The 17,707-nt window shown below is 42.0% G+C and overlaps 1 protein-coding gene and 1 long non-coding RNA gene across 3 annotated transcripts in view; one reads left to right on the top strand and one right to left on the bottom strand.

Annotated features, from left to right (window-relative positions):
• LOC138952795 (protein phosphatase 1 regulatory subunit 27-like) overlaps nucleotides 1-17,707 on the top strand; it is an 80,793-nt gene that overhangs the window by 22,468 nt on the left and 40,618 nt on the right. The window lies entirely within an intron of this gene.
• On the bottom strand, nucleotides 3,283-6,694 carry LOC138952477 (uncharacterized). The gene is made up of 3 exons (XR_011451382.1): nucleotides 5,987-6,694; nucleotides 4,452-4,529; nucleotides 3,283-4,065 (listed from the first exon to the last, which is right to left on the bottom strand). It is a non-coding gene; the product is annotated as an uncharacterized lncRNA (long non-coding RNA).

Genomic DNA, 17,707 nt, shown 5'->3' on the forward strand with positions numbered 1-17,707 from the left:
TTGTCTGTGTGTGTGTGTGTGTGTGTGTAGAGCGATTCAGACCAAACTACTGGACCGATCTTTATGAAATTTGACGTGAGAGTTCCTGGGAATGATATCCCCGGACGTTTTTTTCTTTTTTTCGATAAATACCTTTGATGACGTCATATCCGGCTTTTTGTAAAAGTTGAGGCGGCACTGTCACACCCTCATTTTTCAATCAAATTGATTGAAATTTTAGCCAAGCCATCTTCGACGAAGGCCGGACTTCGGTATTGCATTTCAGCTTGGTGGCTTAAAAATTAATTAATGACTTTGGTCATTAAAAATCTGAAAATTGTAAAAAAAAAAGTTTTTATAAAACGATCCAAATTTACGTTCATCTTATTCTTCATCATTTCCTGATTCCAAAAACATATAAGTATGTTATATTTGGATTAAAAACAAGCTCTGAAAATTAAAAATATAAAAATTATGATCAAAATTAAATTTTCGAAATCAATTTAAAAACACTTTCATCTTATTCCTTGTCGGTTCTTGATTCCAAAAACATATAGATATGATATGTTTGGATTAAAAACACGCTCAGAAAGTTAAAACGAAGAGAGGTACAGTAAAGCGTGCTATGAAGCACAGCGCAACCGCTACCGCGCCAAACAGGCTCGTCACTTTCACTGCCTTTTGCACTAGCGGCGGACTACGTTCAGTTTCATTCTGTGAGTTCCACAGCTTGACTAAATGTAGTAATTTCGCCTTACGCGACTTGTTAATTTATCAGATTGATACAGGTGTCAAACATTGAGAGAGAAAACTTCAGAAAGCAGCCAAACAGGTCTGTGTCTGAGTGAAGGGATATATTTTATCTAAAAGCCCGGACCTATCTGAAATGGTGAGCATAATCGGTTACAAGGAAAGAAAGTTATGTTTAAACATAAATAGCTAGGCAGCTGGCTCATCTGCCTCTGTTCGGTCAAAAACTGGGCAAGAAATTACGCTGGGCCTGCAGTTCGCACTGATTTGTGCCCCTGGAAGCTCATTTTAGCAGTCAATTTCGTTTTCCTAGACAAACACCGGCAGGCTGTCTGATTTAGGGTGAGTCGTAAGGAGCTGTAGTATGTGTGTGGTCGATCTTTGGGAACTATTTGTGTAACACAGAAGTTCGACCACGGCTTGTTAAGATAATCCTTCTGGAAATTCATGAGCACGTAAGATTCCCCGACAAGGTTGTCAGTTTCACGAGCTATGCATAATGGCCGTTATTGGCAGCAGTACAGGGTGGACTGGCCTTTCAAGTAATAGGGGAATTTAAAAAAATCGACATAAATAAAAACAGAAATTAGCGGTGGAAAAAAGGAAGAAGAAGAAGAAGCAACAAAAAAAAGAGAGCTTAGTACAAGCAGCGCTTGTTGTCTTGTTGCTGTTTCTTCACGCGCGGAACGTAATAACTGTCAGCAGATTTGACTTTATGTCAAGTAGATGTGGTGTAAATTACTCACAACGCAGCCCCTCTACCTCCTTTCGTGTCTTCAAGGGCTGTGGACCATTCTTTTCAACATTTCATTTCCTGGTCGTTTGAAAACACCGTCGGCGTACCACAGGCATATTGCTGTCTAGTTCTTTCGTACAGATGTGCATTCGCGTTTTCTCTACCCCCGCCCTGCCGCCCGCCCCCCCCCCCCCCCCCCACTATTCATTCCCCCCCCCCCCCCCCCGTTTCTACCCACCCCATGGGTTCATCTGTAGATTCTGAGATATATATCTAGACTATAGAGACACAAGCGTCAACGATGTGGCACGCACAAAAAATCAGACACACAAACGTGACCAGACACACAGACAGGTGCATACACACACACGCACACACAAAAAAGCAAACAAGCACGCACACAGGGACAGAGAGACACATATTGACACACAGACACATGGGAAGAGACACACTGGCCCGTACGCACGCACGCACGTACGTACACACGCGCGCGCTCACACACACACACACGCGCGCACGCACGCACACTCACACGCACGCACGCACGCACGCACACCCACACGCACACTCACACTCACACACACACGCACACACACATACAGGCTTACCGACACAAAGTTGATATCCGATTTAATGTAATGTAAGGCACTTGTGTAATCCGTTTCACTCCATACAAAACAAGAAATTACTCCGAGGTAGGAAAAACACCCCCGTCCTTACCATTCTCACTGCCACCAACTGAGAAGGTTATTTCCCTTTGACCATTAATATGTCCCTCTATAAGTCCTTGTAGAATCTTATTCTTAATCCACCAATAACTCCCTAACCGTGTGTTTGACTGGTCCCAATTTTTGTAAGGACCGTCTCAGGAATGTATAGAACCTGTTCACCAAGTTTGGTGACGATCGGTCCGTTCATTCTTGAGATCTATATGCGAACACAAACAAACAAACAAACACATCGACCGAATCCTATACAGTACACACCCCTATAAACTAATATCATCCCAACGCACGTGGGTGTAAGACGACAGTCGGTCATGTAACGTAGAACAATCGAAGTCAAAGGTCTCTTGTTGCATACATGTCAAAGAATCAAACGCGGAAATTGGACACCGCCCTAAACCAAGAAGTCAAGGATAATTGGTTACACTGCGTTGCGACTCTTCTTTTCTAGCATTGTTAAAATGGTGTCCTGTCCATGCAAGTATGTTCATTGTCTTCCCTGTTGGCTCGCTGTATGATTAAATCTGACCTTACAACGTCAGCTATATTTCAACATTCAATTAAAACAACTGACTGACAATGATTGTGCTGTTCAAGGAAAGTGGTTTTTGCGTCCAAGTGAGGCGTGCTTTGCTATTTAGAGTAAATCTAGTTCACTTTTGTATGAAAACAGAAGAAATTGTATGCATTTAACAAAAACAAGAAAAAGAACAAAATAATACAGTATTGTCTGTCTTTACAATACATAAACTTATCTTTATTTAGATATTATAGTGCATGTATGTTATACATTTGAAGTCTGAAAAGAACAGTATCAGGTCTTCAGGAAGAGGAAATCTCATGATCAGATCGTTTTATGGTTCGTTTTGTTTGTGTTTGTTGTTGATGATGTTGTTGTTGTTGGTGGTGGTGGTGGTATTGGAGGTGGTGGTGGTGGTGTGTGTGTGTGTGTGTGCGAGTGTGTGTGTGTGTGTGTGTGTGTGTGTGTGTGTGTGTGTGTAAATAATTCCAAAATCTGTATAAACGATGAAACAGATGGGTTTGATCAAAACACAAGTGTTTGTCATGTGTACTTTTATACGGTCATTGTATATGGGTCACTCTCCTGAAAACTGGTCAGATGTGTGACTTGAGTGCCCAAAAATAAAGTTAGTCAAAATTGAAATATTTTGGTGTGTTTGGTTTGTTTAACATCTCAACTTTCCAACACAAGGTTTTGAAAAGCAAGATAAACTTTTGGAAATGTTGTAATTTAAGATAATGTGTTGAAGGTTGCCTCGTCTCGCGTGAAACACAGGACACCATTAGAGGCACATTTTTACTCTTATCATAAAAAATACAAGTGATTATCATGCAATTTCCAATGAGATACAATAGAAATTGCTTCATAGAAGTACCAGAAGTTTCAAAATATACCATACACTTACATAATGGGGGGATTACTATGAGGACGCCAGATCAACAATTTCCTCATTCACAGAAAACCTTTCCAGCAAGTGATCAGAAATTGCTATCTGCAAAATTGTATGATTTAAAGAATCTCCATGAATACTTAACAGGACTATGGACATACTTTGAAAAATCTTGGTAATACATGCAGATATTCATCAAATGACACAGAACGTCTCGCGTGTAACCATGGACACCGCAAACAAACACAGACACCAATATCAGTTAACCATGGGTTTATTTCAGTCAAAACGAAACACATTTAAATGTGTGTCTGCCACGTCTGTCAAGAGTTGGGACAGGCAGCACCTCAACTACTTCCTCAAACTTCACAAAAAATATCTCCTCCACAGCAGGCCACACAAACGATGATCCTTGTTTCCAAAGTAAACGGACAACCACCCCATTCCCATCCAGTGTGTCAATCTGTGGACAAACAAATGAACCTTTCTTAAAATAGAAAGATTAAAAATAGTAACTGAAAAGGTTTACATCATGAATTAAAAATACAAGGAGCAAGTGACACCAATAAACTTGGAAATGTCTACCTCAGAAAAGCAGACAACTGAAGCTCTCCATTCATACCAACTAGGGGTAATTTGGTACTTGAAATACATGTATAAATGTAATTGATTCCATATGTAACCTGCACTTACCATGCCATGGAAAGACTTTGCTAGGAATGTCTGCACAAATCAGTATGGATACAGAAAATTAAAAAAATGACTGCATGCAAGCAAAGTCATTCCAGTATAATAAGATTAAGATTAATGAAAAACATGTTAAAACAATTATTTACAGTAGAAACGTACCGGTCTCTCTGATCTGCTCCTGGATCAGCATTGACTGGACTGGCAGAAAGGATAGGAGCATTAGCAGCATCCTGGCATCTGAAAAAAAAGTATGCAACAGTTGGAGTCAGATATTTTAATTGCTACCACAGCTTTACATCGCACATTGAGGTACATAACAGTGCATGTTACAACCGTCAAGATCCCAAGATACACACATTGGAAATCAGAGTGGTTCTGTCCTGAACACATCCTCGTAACACAAAGAAACAACAAGTCGCGTAAGGCGAAATTACTACATTTAGTCAAGCTGTGGAACTCACAGAATGAAACTGAACGCACTGCATTTTTTAACAATGACCGCAGTGAAACTGACGAGCCTGTTTAGGGCGGTAGTGGTTTCGCTGTGCTGCATAGCACACTTTTCTGTGCCTCTCTTCGTTTGAACTTTCTGAGCGTGTTTTTAATCCAAACATATCATATCTATATGTTTTTGGAATCAGGAACCGACAAGGAATAAGATGGAATTGTTTTTAAATCGATTTCCGAAATTTAATTTTAATCATAATGTTTATATTTTTAATTTTCAGAGCTTGTTTTTAATCCGAATATAACATATTTATATGTTTTTGGATCAGAAAATGATGAAGAATAAAATGAACGTAGTTTTGGATCGTTTTATAAAAAATAAAATTTTAATTACAATTCAGATTTTTAATGACCAAAGTCATTAATCAATTTTTAAGCCTCCAAGCTGAAATGCAACACAAAGTCCGGCCTTCGTCGAAGATTGCTTTGCCAAAATTTCAATCAATTTGATTGAAAAATGAGGGTGTGACAGTGCCGCTTCAACTTTTACAAAAAGCCGGATATGACATCATCAAAGACATTTATCCCAAAAAAGAAAAAAAACCATCTGGGGATATCATGCCCAGGAACTCTCATGTAAAATTTCATAAAGATCGGTCCAGTGGTTTACTCTGAATCGCTCTACACACACACACGCACAGACACACACACACCTATACACCACAACCCTCGTCTCGATTCCCCCTCTATGTTAAAAAATTTAGTCAAAACTTGACTAAATGTAAAAATGACTACACGCTGTGTAAAATCTGCTCCAGTGCAAATGAAAAGGCCAGTATCTGTTATAATTTCTGCCCCGCACGCATCGCTGACACCGCATGCGGAAAGCAGCAATGGCGTCTGCTATACGAACGAGACAGCTCTGGCTATGATGAGAGATTCAAACGTTATTTCTTGAGATTCTCAACAAAACAAATGAACCTGAACCACATGATCTAATCTTCATTTAAAAAAATAGAAAATAAACTAACAAGAGGCGCAAAACAATCATAAAAAACGAAAACTTCTTTTCACGTTGGACTGTACCTAGATCTACTCTACCCATGAATTTGCCACTTGGTTGCGTTTTTCTGACAGAAAGGCATTTTTTTTCGAATTCAGTTTGTAAACATGACAAAATCATATTAGTGGTTTAAGTTCTACAGGCAAAATAGTAAAAATAGAGCCGTCGTAAAGCTCAAACTTACCTCAAAGGTTGTGGTATCATGTACCGTCTCGCACGTCTGTCGTCAACTTTGGCGCGGACACCGCAACAACAAAGTTTTCCTGCGTCTAACCGCGTGCTCGATTGTACGAAAACACGTTTGCACCGTGTGACCCCCACAGGGACTCCCTTATATTCATGCGCGAATGGGTTGAAAGATCGCAAGTTTGCCAGAAAATAGTTCTGCAATGTGCTCACACGTATCGCAAATTTTCGGACACCACTTGCAGATCTATCAGAACATCTCATTAAACTTGCTTTACAGACTCAACTTGAATCTCATTCAATCGCGATTAACGACATCGAATATTTTACTATGTCAGAGTAGAATTATCCATCCCCTGAAACAGTATGCACAAGTTATGTTTGGGCATGGCGTTGAAGCTAAAAATAGGACACCAGCGTGACGTGCGAGACGATTGTTTCTACATGGTCAAATGCAACCAAGTTATTATCAAAAGATCGTTTGGGCGCATCGGGTGGGTGAAATCAAATTCATACACAGGAATTTGCAACAATTGTAGAAAAATGTGTTATCAAATGGGTAAATTTGAGGCATGTGTATGTGCAGAGATAGCATGTCACACTTTCGAATGGAAAAAAGTGGCGATTTCAGAGCTTCTGCAGTGCAAAGCAAATCACAGAATTTACAAACGCTTTAGTTCTTGTTCACACCTGTTGCTCCAAATAACACTGAAGACAACAAAACACATAAAAATAAAGGAAAGTAATTATGTTGTTGTTTATATAAATGTTTTTGTACGCTGTCCCGACTGACCAGTTTCCAGGAGAGTGACCCATATATTTCCCATTATAAAACCACAGCATCTCATACTGTGTTTGGTAGACTTGTAATCAAAGCCTCTATCTGGGCCCTGTGTTTATAAGCAGAACGCAGTACGCACGGTAAGCAAAGCAAACCGCTATAGGGCAGATAGAAATAGATGTACCGTCAACAACTCTTACAAAAATCAGAAAACAAATCAGGTCTTAACAGAGACAGAGTTCATTGTTAATCTCTGGTTTGAAAACATCCAGTCATCCGTAAGTTCACTGTTGATACCTGGTTTCAAATCACTCATATTGAGGTAACCCCCCGCGGGTTAGGGGGAAGAATTTACCCGATGCTCCCCAGCATGTCGTAGGAGGCGACTAACGGATTCTCAGTGTTTCTCCTTTTGCCCTTGTTGAGTGTTTCTTGTATAGAATATGGTCAATGTTTGTAAAGATTTTGGTCAGGCAGTATGTAAGAAATGTTAAGTCCTTTGTACTGGAAACTTGCATTCTCCCAGTAGGGTCATAGGACATATATTGTACTACGTTGCAGGCCCCTGGAGCGATTTTTTGATTGGTGCTTTTGTGAACAAGAAGCAATTGACAAGTGGCTCTATCCCATCCCCCCCCCCCCCCCTTTCCCCGTCGCGATATAACCTTGAACGGTTGAAAACGACGTTAAACACCAAATAAAGAAAGAAATTGAGGTCAAATTACAAAGGGTATGAAAAGAAAATCCGAGAAAAGGAACAAAATACAATAAAAACGCACTCACCAGATTCAAACACGAATATGGACAAAATAAATTGGACCGGTTTCGACCTAAGTCTTTCTTATCAAATAAAAGAAAAACTGACTTAATTTAAACGCATGTTGTTTTAAAGGACAGTCTTTAAAAGGGTGAAGTGTTAACTTTGGGTATCTTAAAAGGGGGGTTCCACTGCACAGAAACCTTGCTCAAGATTGCAGTGTTCTAGATGATCGAACGTGTAGCTAAGACCTGGACGTGTACGTGTGGATATTGCGTCACCCGTGACTCACTTTTTTCTCCAATGTTCCAATTCCTACGTTGTTTTGCTCCCATCAAGACTGCAGATCTTGGCAAACGCGTGACGTCAAAACTAGATCTGATGACGTTACCCGTACACGTTCCCCTACACGTGCTGAAAAGGGTCACATCTAGATCTTGCTATTGCAGTGCCTGCGCGGGACATGCTCCTCTTCCCTCCAGGATTTGTGCCTGCTGGCCGGTGCGGCTGCTGATGCTATCGCCGCTGATGTCTTTATCATTTGGCAACCTACCCATCTGGACCTATACCTTTCGACCTGGAGTCAAGGATAGGTGTAGCCTGAAACACCTACAGTGAAACCCCCTTTTAAGACCTCCGGAATTAGTGAAAGTCAGATCTTGAAAAGGGAGGGAGTCTGAAGTTAGAACGGAGTTTTACATTTACTAAAAATATGGAAAGAAAGTCTTAAAAACCACAACGTATTACAAAGGGGATGTCTTTTATTGGGACAGGGGAAGGGGAGGGGGGGGGGGGTGTAGGAGGAGGGGCTCCACTGTACTATGACATTTCTCTGGTGCAGGCCTCTACATCTGTCGTTATCGGCATCCGTGGTGATTCGTAGGTATAGGGGCGTTGGTCTGGTTATGGCGTGTGTTGGTTGAAGAACGGTCATGATGTGGAGGATATGGTGATAACTGCGATACCGTCGACTTCCGGGCTGCTGTAGTACCGCGATGTGTGAAGTGCGTCCTTGAAGTGAGAGCCTCTCTCCCTCTCTGTCTGTCTCAGTCTCTCTGTCTGTCTCTCTGTCTCTCTCTCTGTCTGTCTCTGTCTGTCTCTCTCTCTCTCTCTCTCTCTCTCTCACACACAAACACACACACACACACACAAACAGACACACACACAAACACACACACACATATACACATACACACACACATACACACACACACATACACACACGCGCGCGCGTGCGTTATACGTATATATACTCTCTCTCTCTCTCTCTCTCTCTCTCTCTCTCTCTCTCTCTCTCTCTCTCTCTCTCTCTCTCTCTCTCTCTCTCTCTCTCTCTCTCACGCCACACAAACGACCCACACACATGCCACCTCTTTCACAGGTGAGCATGAAAGCAACATCGTAATCAAGTCTGTCGAACTTTTCCAGCAAAGTGCACACTTAGATCGGTCATTAGGCATACAGGTGGTGTGTGCAATGAACTGGAATAGCTTGATGGAGGCATCTTGTTATCAGGCATACAGGCGGTGTGAGCAAGAAACTGGAATAGTTTCATGGAGGCAATTTGCTAATGGCAATGAAGTGGAAGGCAGATAGCCAGTCTTGCGGCTTGGTTACCTGCGGATTTTTTTCCCACCTCATTCCAGAGATTTCCCGTTTAAAGTGTTCGTCACCGAAAAATTCTGGTGCCGTTTCTGATGCTTAGAGTTTACTGAACAGGCTGAAATTAAGAATTGGGTTCCCACATTTCGTAAAAATAAAGAAAGTAGAATCCAAGCAAACTTTTGTTCAGCCTTGATGTTTTCCAGCCAGGATCACAAAATCCAGGTGCCCTGGGGCTTTTAGTCATACCTCAGGTAGCTATCCGTTAGAAGAACTACCAAGTTTCATTGACTTGCACCCAAAGAGTCAAGAACTGCGATTTTTTTACGAATTAATTTCGTACTCGGACCCGGCTGGTCTTGACCTATTTTTGGATCTAAATTTAGATCAGGTAGATCACCACATCATGCACAAAAAGACAGTCACTAGCAAACTATGTCAGACGTCATCATGAGTTTGTGTAAAACAAAATGGAGGCCGGAATCACTCAGTTGAATCGAAATCCGACCAAACACCACGTAATAACTAGGTTAATTTATGCACTCGCGTGAACAAGAAACTGTCGAGCTTCACAGATGTCGTCGTTGGGTAGTTTTGGGTTTGTTTTACTACCATAGGAGGATTTTTGAACTGTAAATGCACTCAGCTGCAACAAAAACGCAAAACGAAGGCTGTGAGCTGCACTGTGCCTTTAATGCAACCAAATTAGAGAAAATCGATCTATGAAAATGTGCTTATTTTCTATGCTTGCGTGCTGCAACTTTGGAGATGAAAATCTCTGTTAACGCAGCAGTGTGGAAAGCCAAAATGTCTTCATTTTCCAGCGCTACACTGAAAGAGATAATGGTCATTATTTCACCCCAAATACCCCCCCCCCCCCCCCCCCCCCCCCCTTCCGTAACGTCTAACTGAAGCGAGACGAAGTTTGTTCGACTTTACGTTTTGCTGGTTCGACAACGTTTTCGCGTTTTTGGACCGACTGGAAATGATGCATAATGTTGCGTTAATGTCAGTGTTTTAGGTGTCCTGTCTGTAATTTACTTGTCATCTGTTCTGTTTGAAGTGAGCGGTGTCTTGTCACTGATTTTCAGGTAAGTTACGAACATGTTAGGCAAAGGGTGCAACAGTACACTTCCTTTTTCCCCCACAAATACCTATTTGATCAGGGACTTGCAAATAAAGTTGAACTAACTAAGTTCTGTCTCAGTTTCCCAGTGTAAGTGTTTGCGAACACGTTTACACACAGGTACATGTGTTAGAACTCTTAAATGCGTTCTTTCATTTTGTTTGTACTCTGGCTGGCTGTCTGACTGCCTGCCTGCCTGTTGGTCTGTCTGCCCGTCTGTGCTTTTGTTGGTTATGCACTTTTTTTTTAAGATGCTTGCCATTGTGTTCATTTAACGAGAAGAGCTTGATCGATTTTCATTGCAAGTTTGTAAGTGAAAAACAAAGACATCTTTCGGAGTTATCGCTCTCTTTAACACTTTGTACGCACTGACTTTCTGCAGTGTTTGTCAACAATATTCCGCACTGCCTAATTTTAGGGCCAATTAACTTCGTTACTTTTTACAGTCACGCTGAAACTTGAAACAAGTGCTCATACCTTAGGCAGTAACAAATCCTGGTAGTTTGCAGCGATTGTCGGATTTAGTGTCTTGCTTTAATTGTTCTTGTGTGGGTGACTCAGGAAATTGGTCGAGATCTTTGAAACATGCAGGTAAGCGTTGAAGTCATGGATATTGGAGAGAAGTTTAAACGCAGCTAGGCCTTCACGACGAACTTAGAGGATAGTGGACGAGTAATTTAAAACCAGACATTAACAGTCAACTTACGGATATTGGACTGGAAGGTTGAAAGAGTGCATTAGCGGTGAACTTAAAGGCTAACTCCTGCTTGTGAAAACAATTCGGCTCACCATCTCAGGCTAGGCTTTAGTATAATATATAACATGCGGAAACCTCAACCCTCCACTTGGTCACGTACCAAAAATGAACAGCCTGAGCAGAGTAGGAGTTTTGTTTATGAATTAATTTCGTAAAAGTCACTAAGCCGGACTGATTTCTGTGCAGAGGTGGAATTTCTCGCTGAACATTAAATTCGTTACCTACACAAGCGTAAATCTGCAAATTGTAATTCGGCAACCTAACAGCGGCTGATAAAACGCAAGATCTTCAATCTTTGCCACATCTTAATCTCGGTTTCCCTGCAGCGTGCAAAAGGGTCCTGGAGCGAAAGGTCGGGTGGTTCGTTATAGTGTATGTACTGAGTCAACCCTTCGCATGCTTACTAGAGAATGTACATCTAATGGCGTAGGAGCGGGCTTTTCTGTTGTGTGCAAGCTTTATACACACAGCGTGCATATGTGTAGGTTGATCTATTGTGTCAAAGTGTCGAATCGTTTTGTTTCCGAACTGGGTTCATTCGAGTTCTGAATTCTTACATTCTGTTTCCACTCGAAGTGTTTTTCTGTTATTCACATTCACTGGATGGGCACCATGTTGACTGTGAAGAAATTATAACTTGAATATTCTTCTCCTTGTTATTAATATTCTCCGTGGATTACAGGATCGTTTTTTCGTGCGTACTTAATCTTGTGCTTGCGTGCACACACGAAGGGGGCTAAGGCACTAACACTAACAGGTCTCACATAAGTTAACCTCAGAGATTAAAAAATCTCCACCCTTATCCCACCATGCATAGCCGGGATTCGAACCCCGGACCTTCCACGTGGAAGGCCGACGTCTTAACGTCTTGAGGGCTATTGCGCCCGTCGAGTGGACATTCTTAACGAGGATAGCAAAACAAGCTCCGACAGGTGTACAATGTTGTGGTTTCCCTTATATTATTCAAACATTGAAAAATAATGCTGAAATGTGTGATTGTCTTTTTCAAGGTCAACCAAAATTCGTTTCTCTGCTACCTTCTTCTTTGACTAACTTGTAGAAACACTGGGCGATTTATTTTTTTTAACTCAGTTCTTTTGTGCCGGACATTTTTCTTTTTTGCTTTAGTCTTTTTTGGGTTTGTTCTGGCCTTCCAACATGAGATAATGGAAATAAAATCCCCTTTTGAGCTTTTGTACCGGCCTGACTATGGTACCCCAACTGTGGGTGTCTGTGGCAGTGTCGGGTGCATCTTAGGCCAAAAAAAAGAAATAGTCTGTTCACGGTAACATAGGCAAAAAAATACGGTCGGTAGGTCGGAATTTTTTTTTCCCAAAAAACCATATTTTTAAGTTATTTTGCCAAAAAACAAAGACTTTTTTTTGTTGTAATTTTCATTTTTTTAATAATTTTTCTTCTTTTTTTCCCCTCCCAAATGCCAAAACAAAGTCTAGGGTCGCGCGAAAAAATAGGGTCGGTCGGGATACCGTAAACAGACTTTTTTTTGGTTGGCCTTATACCAAAGCGTTTTCACATTGGCAAAGCCCCGTAAACTTCTGTAAGGCCATGTCTTCAAACGCGGGGGGGGGGGGGGGGGGGGGGGGGGGGTCAGTTTTGAGGCAGTATCGTATGACTGAGAGACGGTGAACTTTACCGTCACACCTCTTCCCGTGTAATCAGTTTGGCTAAACAATCTAAGGTGTGGTCGGGCTTGTGCATGGAATAAGACCATCCACTTGGTCACATACCAGACATTAACTGCCTGTGTGTTCTTTGCGCAGAGTGGGCTTTTTTGATTAATAATTTTGTTTAAAGAATTCAATTCAGCGAAAAAAATCCAAAGGTTGTTGATATTTGGTATGTGAGCAAGTGGAGGGGTGGTCTTATTCATGTAAAAGCCTAGTCAGATTCGAGCTAGATGGCGAGCAGAACTAGCTGTTTTCACGGGAAGGAGTGTTCGCGCCTTTAAACTGTGGCTGTGCCGACTTGAGAGGCTATGTAGATTTGGCTGTGGTTGTGTAGGTTTCACACGATCTCACCCTACCTTTGACTGTGACTGTGAAGGTGTGATTGGGCCTTTGACTGCGCCCTGTTTGGAAGTGTGAATGAATCCTTTGTGCAGAAGGTCCGGGGTGTTTGGGTGTCCACAGACGGGACTACGTTGTCTAGGCCAGTTGAGGTCACTGCAAATGGTTTGCTTTGTAAAGCTTGCACATTATTTACTGGGGCTGAGAGGGTCCAACATAATAGTCAGGCTTAGAAGTAAACTCGGATTTAAACAAAAAAACTTAATTGATTTGGTTAATTCCACCTGTGTAGGTTATATTTGATCAGCCACTTCCGTCGTCTACAGTTAATTCCCAACGTAGCCCAACAAGTAGGCTCTTTAAACATTACACTAAGCTCACGATAGTAGTCGTTTCTTTGAGTCAGCATTTGATTTTATGACCGTTAGCTTGAACGGTCGTGTGATCATGTTTTGGGTAGGTAGAAATATTTGCCGTTCTCGCTAATCTTAATGGAGATAATGCCAACAATACTTTTGAGGTAAGGTGCGTGGTCCTAAGCCAACGTTTATCGATAGGCCTAAGAGTCAATATTGCTGTTTCTACCTCCAGTTCTTTCTGCTAGCTAGACGGCCTTGTACTAATTGGTGGTGAACATGGATTTTGATATCGGTTATGATCTTTTTTCTGCTCACTGACTTGGCTGTGCCAAAAAAAAAGGTATTCTGTGTACAAGAGGAATTTTCGACGGAGGAACATGTGAAACGCAAATATAATCTGCTTTTTCCCTTTAATTAATTAGTTACTACCATTCCAGTGCACCGTATGATATCAGCATTCGCCTTCGGCTCATGCTGATCATTTATCTTCTCGACATGTCTGTTATCATTTGCTAACAGTCAGCATATTAGAAATAACTCATACTATTAACATGGTATTGATTAAGGGATTGTTTTGGGGACTTTTTGTGGCAAGCTTTTTTTTGTGCTATCACTGCAAGAATTCAAACAAACAAGAAATCAACGTTTTTTAAACTGTAACTATTTCCAGACTTAGTGAATTATGGTAGGTGGTTATGGGAGATCTTTGATAAATACTGCGAGTCATACAAAGTGTCAGTCTGAAGTTCTGAACTTGATTTGATCTTTTATCAAGGCAAATGGAATGCGATATCTTCTGATGAAAATCATGTGCCAGTCGGTTTCCTAGCTTCTTTCTCTTTTCTTTCTGTCATTTTTTTCCCAAACAATCTTCAAACAAAATTCAGAGGACTGTTACGAGCCATTTCTTCTTCTTTCGTTGATGAAATTACCTCGTAGTATCCCCCCCCCCCTCCCTCTTTGAAGCTTGATTTGTCCAAATTGACTTGGTATTGATGTGAAGTTTGTATATTTTCTTATTAGGGTGATGTGAATTTGGTATGTGTGCCTATGAGGTTCTCCAGTGTTTTACGCTTCAAAAGGCCATATTACCTTCTGCCACATCAAAAGAAACTGCCTGCAGTGAACCGCTGTAGTGTTCCTCACAGTGTATGCAAATGGCCATGTGCAGGACGGATATTTTACCTTGTAGCATCCCACAATTCACCTGGCTAATTATACAAGAAGCGGTCTTACTCCAAACTGTTGATCTTCAAGAGGAGTACGCGTACACTTCATACCTTGGAGCCTAGGTTACAGGCGAGAGGGATGCTATGCGGGTAAACTCTTTATCATATTCTGTCCTGGTTTACGCTCGCGGCTTCCGCAGCTTGTAACACTGCGCTATTTTATGGGAAGCGCTTGATAATGTGATGAAAGGGCGTTGATACGGAAATTCTGGTGAGATTTGTGGATTTTTTTATTTAAAAATTTTGATTTGTCAGTCGTTCGATGACGTACAGAAAACAAATGCACAAATCAATATTCTTCACATAAAGTATGGAATGGTCCTGGTGTTTACGTTCCAGTTAATGGTGCGTCCTTGTTAACAAAATGCTCGTGCATATACGTATATGAAAGGAAATAACTTTTGATCGGAATTGTTGGCAGCCGCTGGCAGCAGTAATAGTTCCTGTTGTTCTTTTCGTCATCACCTTCCTCCCCTCCCCCTGCCATCCTCCTCCTCCCTCCCCCCTCCTCCTAAATGTAGGCGAACTCCAATAGTCTCGTCTCTTAGCTGTCTTCGCTAGCCTTTTCTTCGCAGTGAGCGATGTTGTCCAGTTTGACATGTTACATTATCCATCCGTTGAGCGTTTTTTTCGTCGTGTGCTGCAAACACCCTTCTGCTTTTAGTGTTGACACAGATAGATTGCAACGTTGACCAGCATGGTGTGTGTTTGTTGTTTTGTGAGGGGCAGCGCTCACTTCTCGGATAAAGTCAGCTCAGTATTTCACCCAGACAGACTAGGTGTGTGCAGGTACTTACTGCATTTGCAAACAAAGTTTTTATCAAACAGAGTTGGAATAATGCGTACACACACACGCAAGCACGCGCACACACACACGGACGCTCCCGCGCCCGCACACACACACGCGCGCACACACACGCACACACACACAGGGAGGGGGGAGGGGGAGTTAACAGTAACCGAGTTAACATCAATTATGACAAACCTTACTACAAACCTCATGACACACCCTACGTACTCGCATGGAAGCTTTTTCCGACCATTTCCATAGGGGGTTAACTCAAACACTTTTTCACACCATACAATATATACGTGTTTTTTTAAATTTATACACTTCGTTACTTCTTCTGAAGAACTGTGAACTAAATTTGGTATTTATGGTGTGAAGACGGATCATTCTGGTTACCACAAGGAGCCTTGAAATCTAAGTCTTAGCTCTCCATTCATAGTTCTGTTTTCTCTTATGATTGCAAGCGACTATCATAGAGACTGCTCTTTCCCCAAGCTTTGAAAGGATGCTTTTGTTGTTGTGCCCAGAACACAGTGTGAAGGTGTTTTCCACTTCGGCGCTTCCAGTTTTAAAGGCCCACCTCGCCTCGTGAAAACAGTTCGCGGCCTAACCGTCTCGATCAGGTGAGGCTTTTATACCTGTACATGGGATAATACCATCCCTCACCTTGGTCACATACCTTCTTCTTCTTCTTCTTCTTCTTCTTCTTCTTCTTCTTCTTCTTCTTCTTCTTCTTCTTCTTCTTCTTCTTCAGCGTTCCAGAATTGTCTGGTTGCGTGTGAGCTCGTTTGCCCATTTGGGTTCCCCACACTATACTCTGAGAGCATAGTCAGCTCACTCCGCTTTCGTTGAGTAGGCATGCTGGGTATTTTCGTGTTTCCATAACCCACCGAACTCCGACATGGATTACAGGATCTTTTCCGTGCGCACTTGGTCTTGTGCTTGCGTGTACACACGAAGGGGGTTAAGTCACTAGCAGGTCTGCACTTAAGTTGACCTGGGAGATCGGAAAAATCTCCACTCTCAACCCACCAGGCGGCAGCGACCGGGATTCGAACTCACGACCTCCCGATTAGGAGGCCGACGTCTTACCACCACGCCACTGCGCCCGTCGTCACATACCAAAAATGAACAGCCTGACTGCTCTCTGTGCATATTGGTGGGTGTTTTTTTTTAACGAGTTTATTGCATAATTTATCGAAAATTAATTCATCCAAAAGTCACAACAGCAAGCAGTCGGGATGTTGTTGTTTTTGGTATGTGACTAAATGGAGGGATGGTCCAATCTAGGGCAATGAGCCCTATAGTATAATAATAATTGTCCGCATTTTTCGGATGGAGATGAACAGCCTGGCCAGATCTTAAACAGTGGGGTGAGCTGGGCCTTTAATGCATTTCAAACTGAACATCTTTTCTTTCTTTGTGTCAGCTGCCTAGCACTAGCCACAGCTTTGACAAACGAGGACTTGTGTGTGGGCTGGGGAAGGGAAGAGAGGTGGTATGGGTACGGAAGATGTACTGTATATAGCAAGCGTGAATTGGACGGTGTGGGATGAAGATAGATGGGTATTTAGGGAAAGACAGGATGCAGAGAGAGAGAGAGAGAGAGAGAGAGAGAGAGAGAGAGAGAGAGAGAGAGAGAGAGAGAGAGAGAGAGAGAGAGAGAGAGAGAGAGAGAGAGATCAAATCAAATCAAATCAAATCAAATCAAATCAAATCAAATTTTATTTTACGAGGGTTGTGGCATAAGCAATATAAACGAGCTTCTTTTCAACCAGCCCTCGCCCAGAGAGGGACTACTCTAATCTTATATATAAACGTAAAACAATTATGGTTAAAGGCCAACATCCAAAAGAATTTTTCTCCTGGAGCGACCTAAACTTGAACCCGTCGCTCTTCTTGCATGTCTGTTTACTTCGTGTTGCACGCAAAAATTGCGCGACTTCCTTGCCGCGTGGATTGACGAAGCTGTTTTATTCTCGTGACTGAAAACACTGCAGTGCGTGCAGTTTTATTCTGTGGGTTCGACAGATCGGTCCAGCAGTTTGGTCTCAATCGCTCTACACACACACACACACACATACACATACACACACACACACACACACACACACACACTCACACACACACAGGCACACACTAGCACACACACACACACACACACGCACACACACACACACCCGCTCGGCTTTTTGTCCCCTCTGCCTCACTGATTTGGTTTTGTGTTTATTTCGTAATTATTTTGTTAGTAAATAGTGAACATTGCTTCAATGCCGAAGCAAAAAACATCA

Source organism: Littorina saxatilis, linkage group LG17 (genome assembly GCF_037325665.1).
Source record: "Littorina saxatilis isolate snail1 linkage group LG17, US_GU_Lsax_2.0, whole genome shotgun sequence".
NCBI lineage: Eukaryota > Metazoa > Mollusca > Gastropoda > Littorinimorpha > Littorinidae > Littorina > Littorina saxatilis.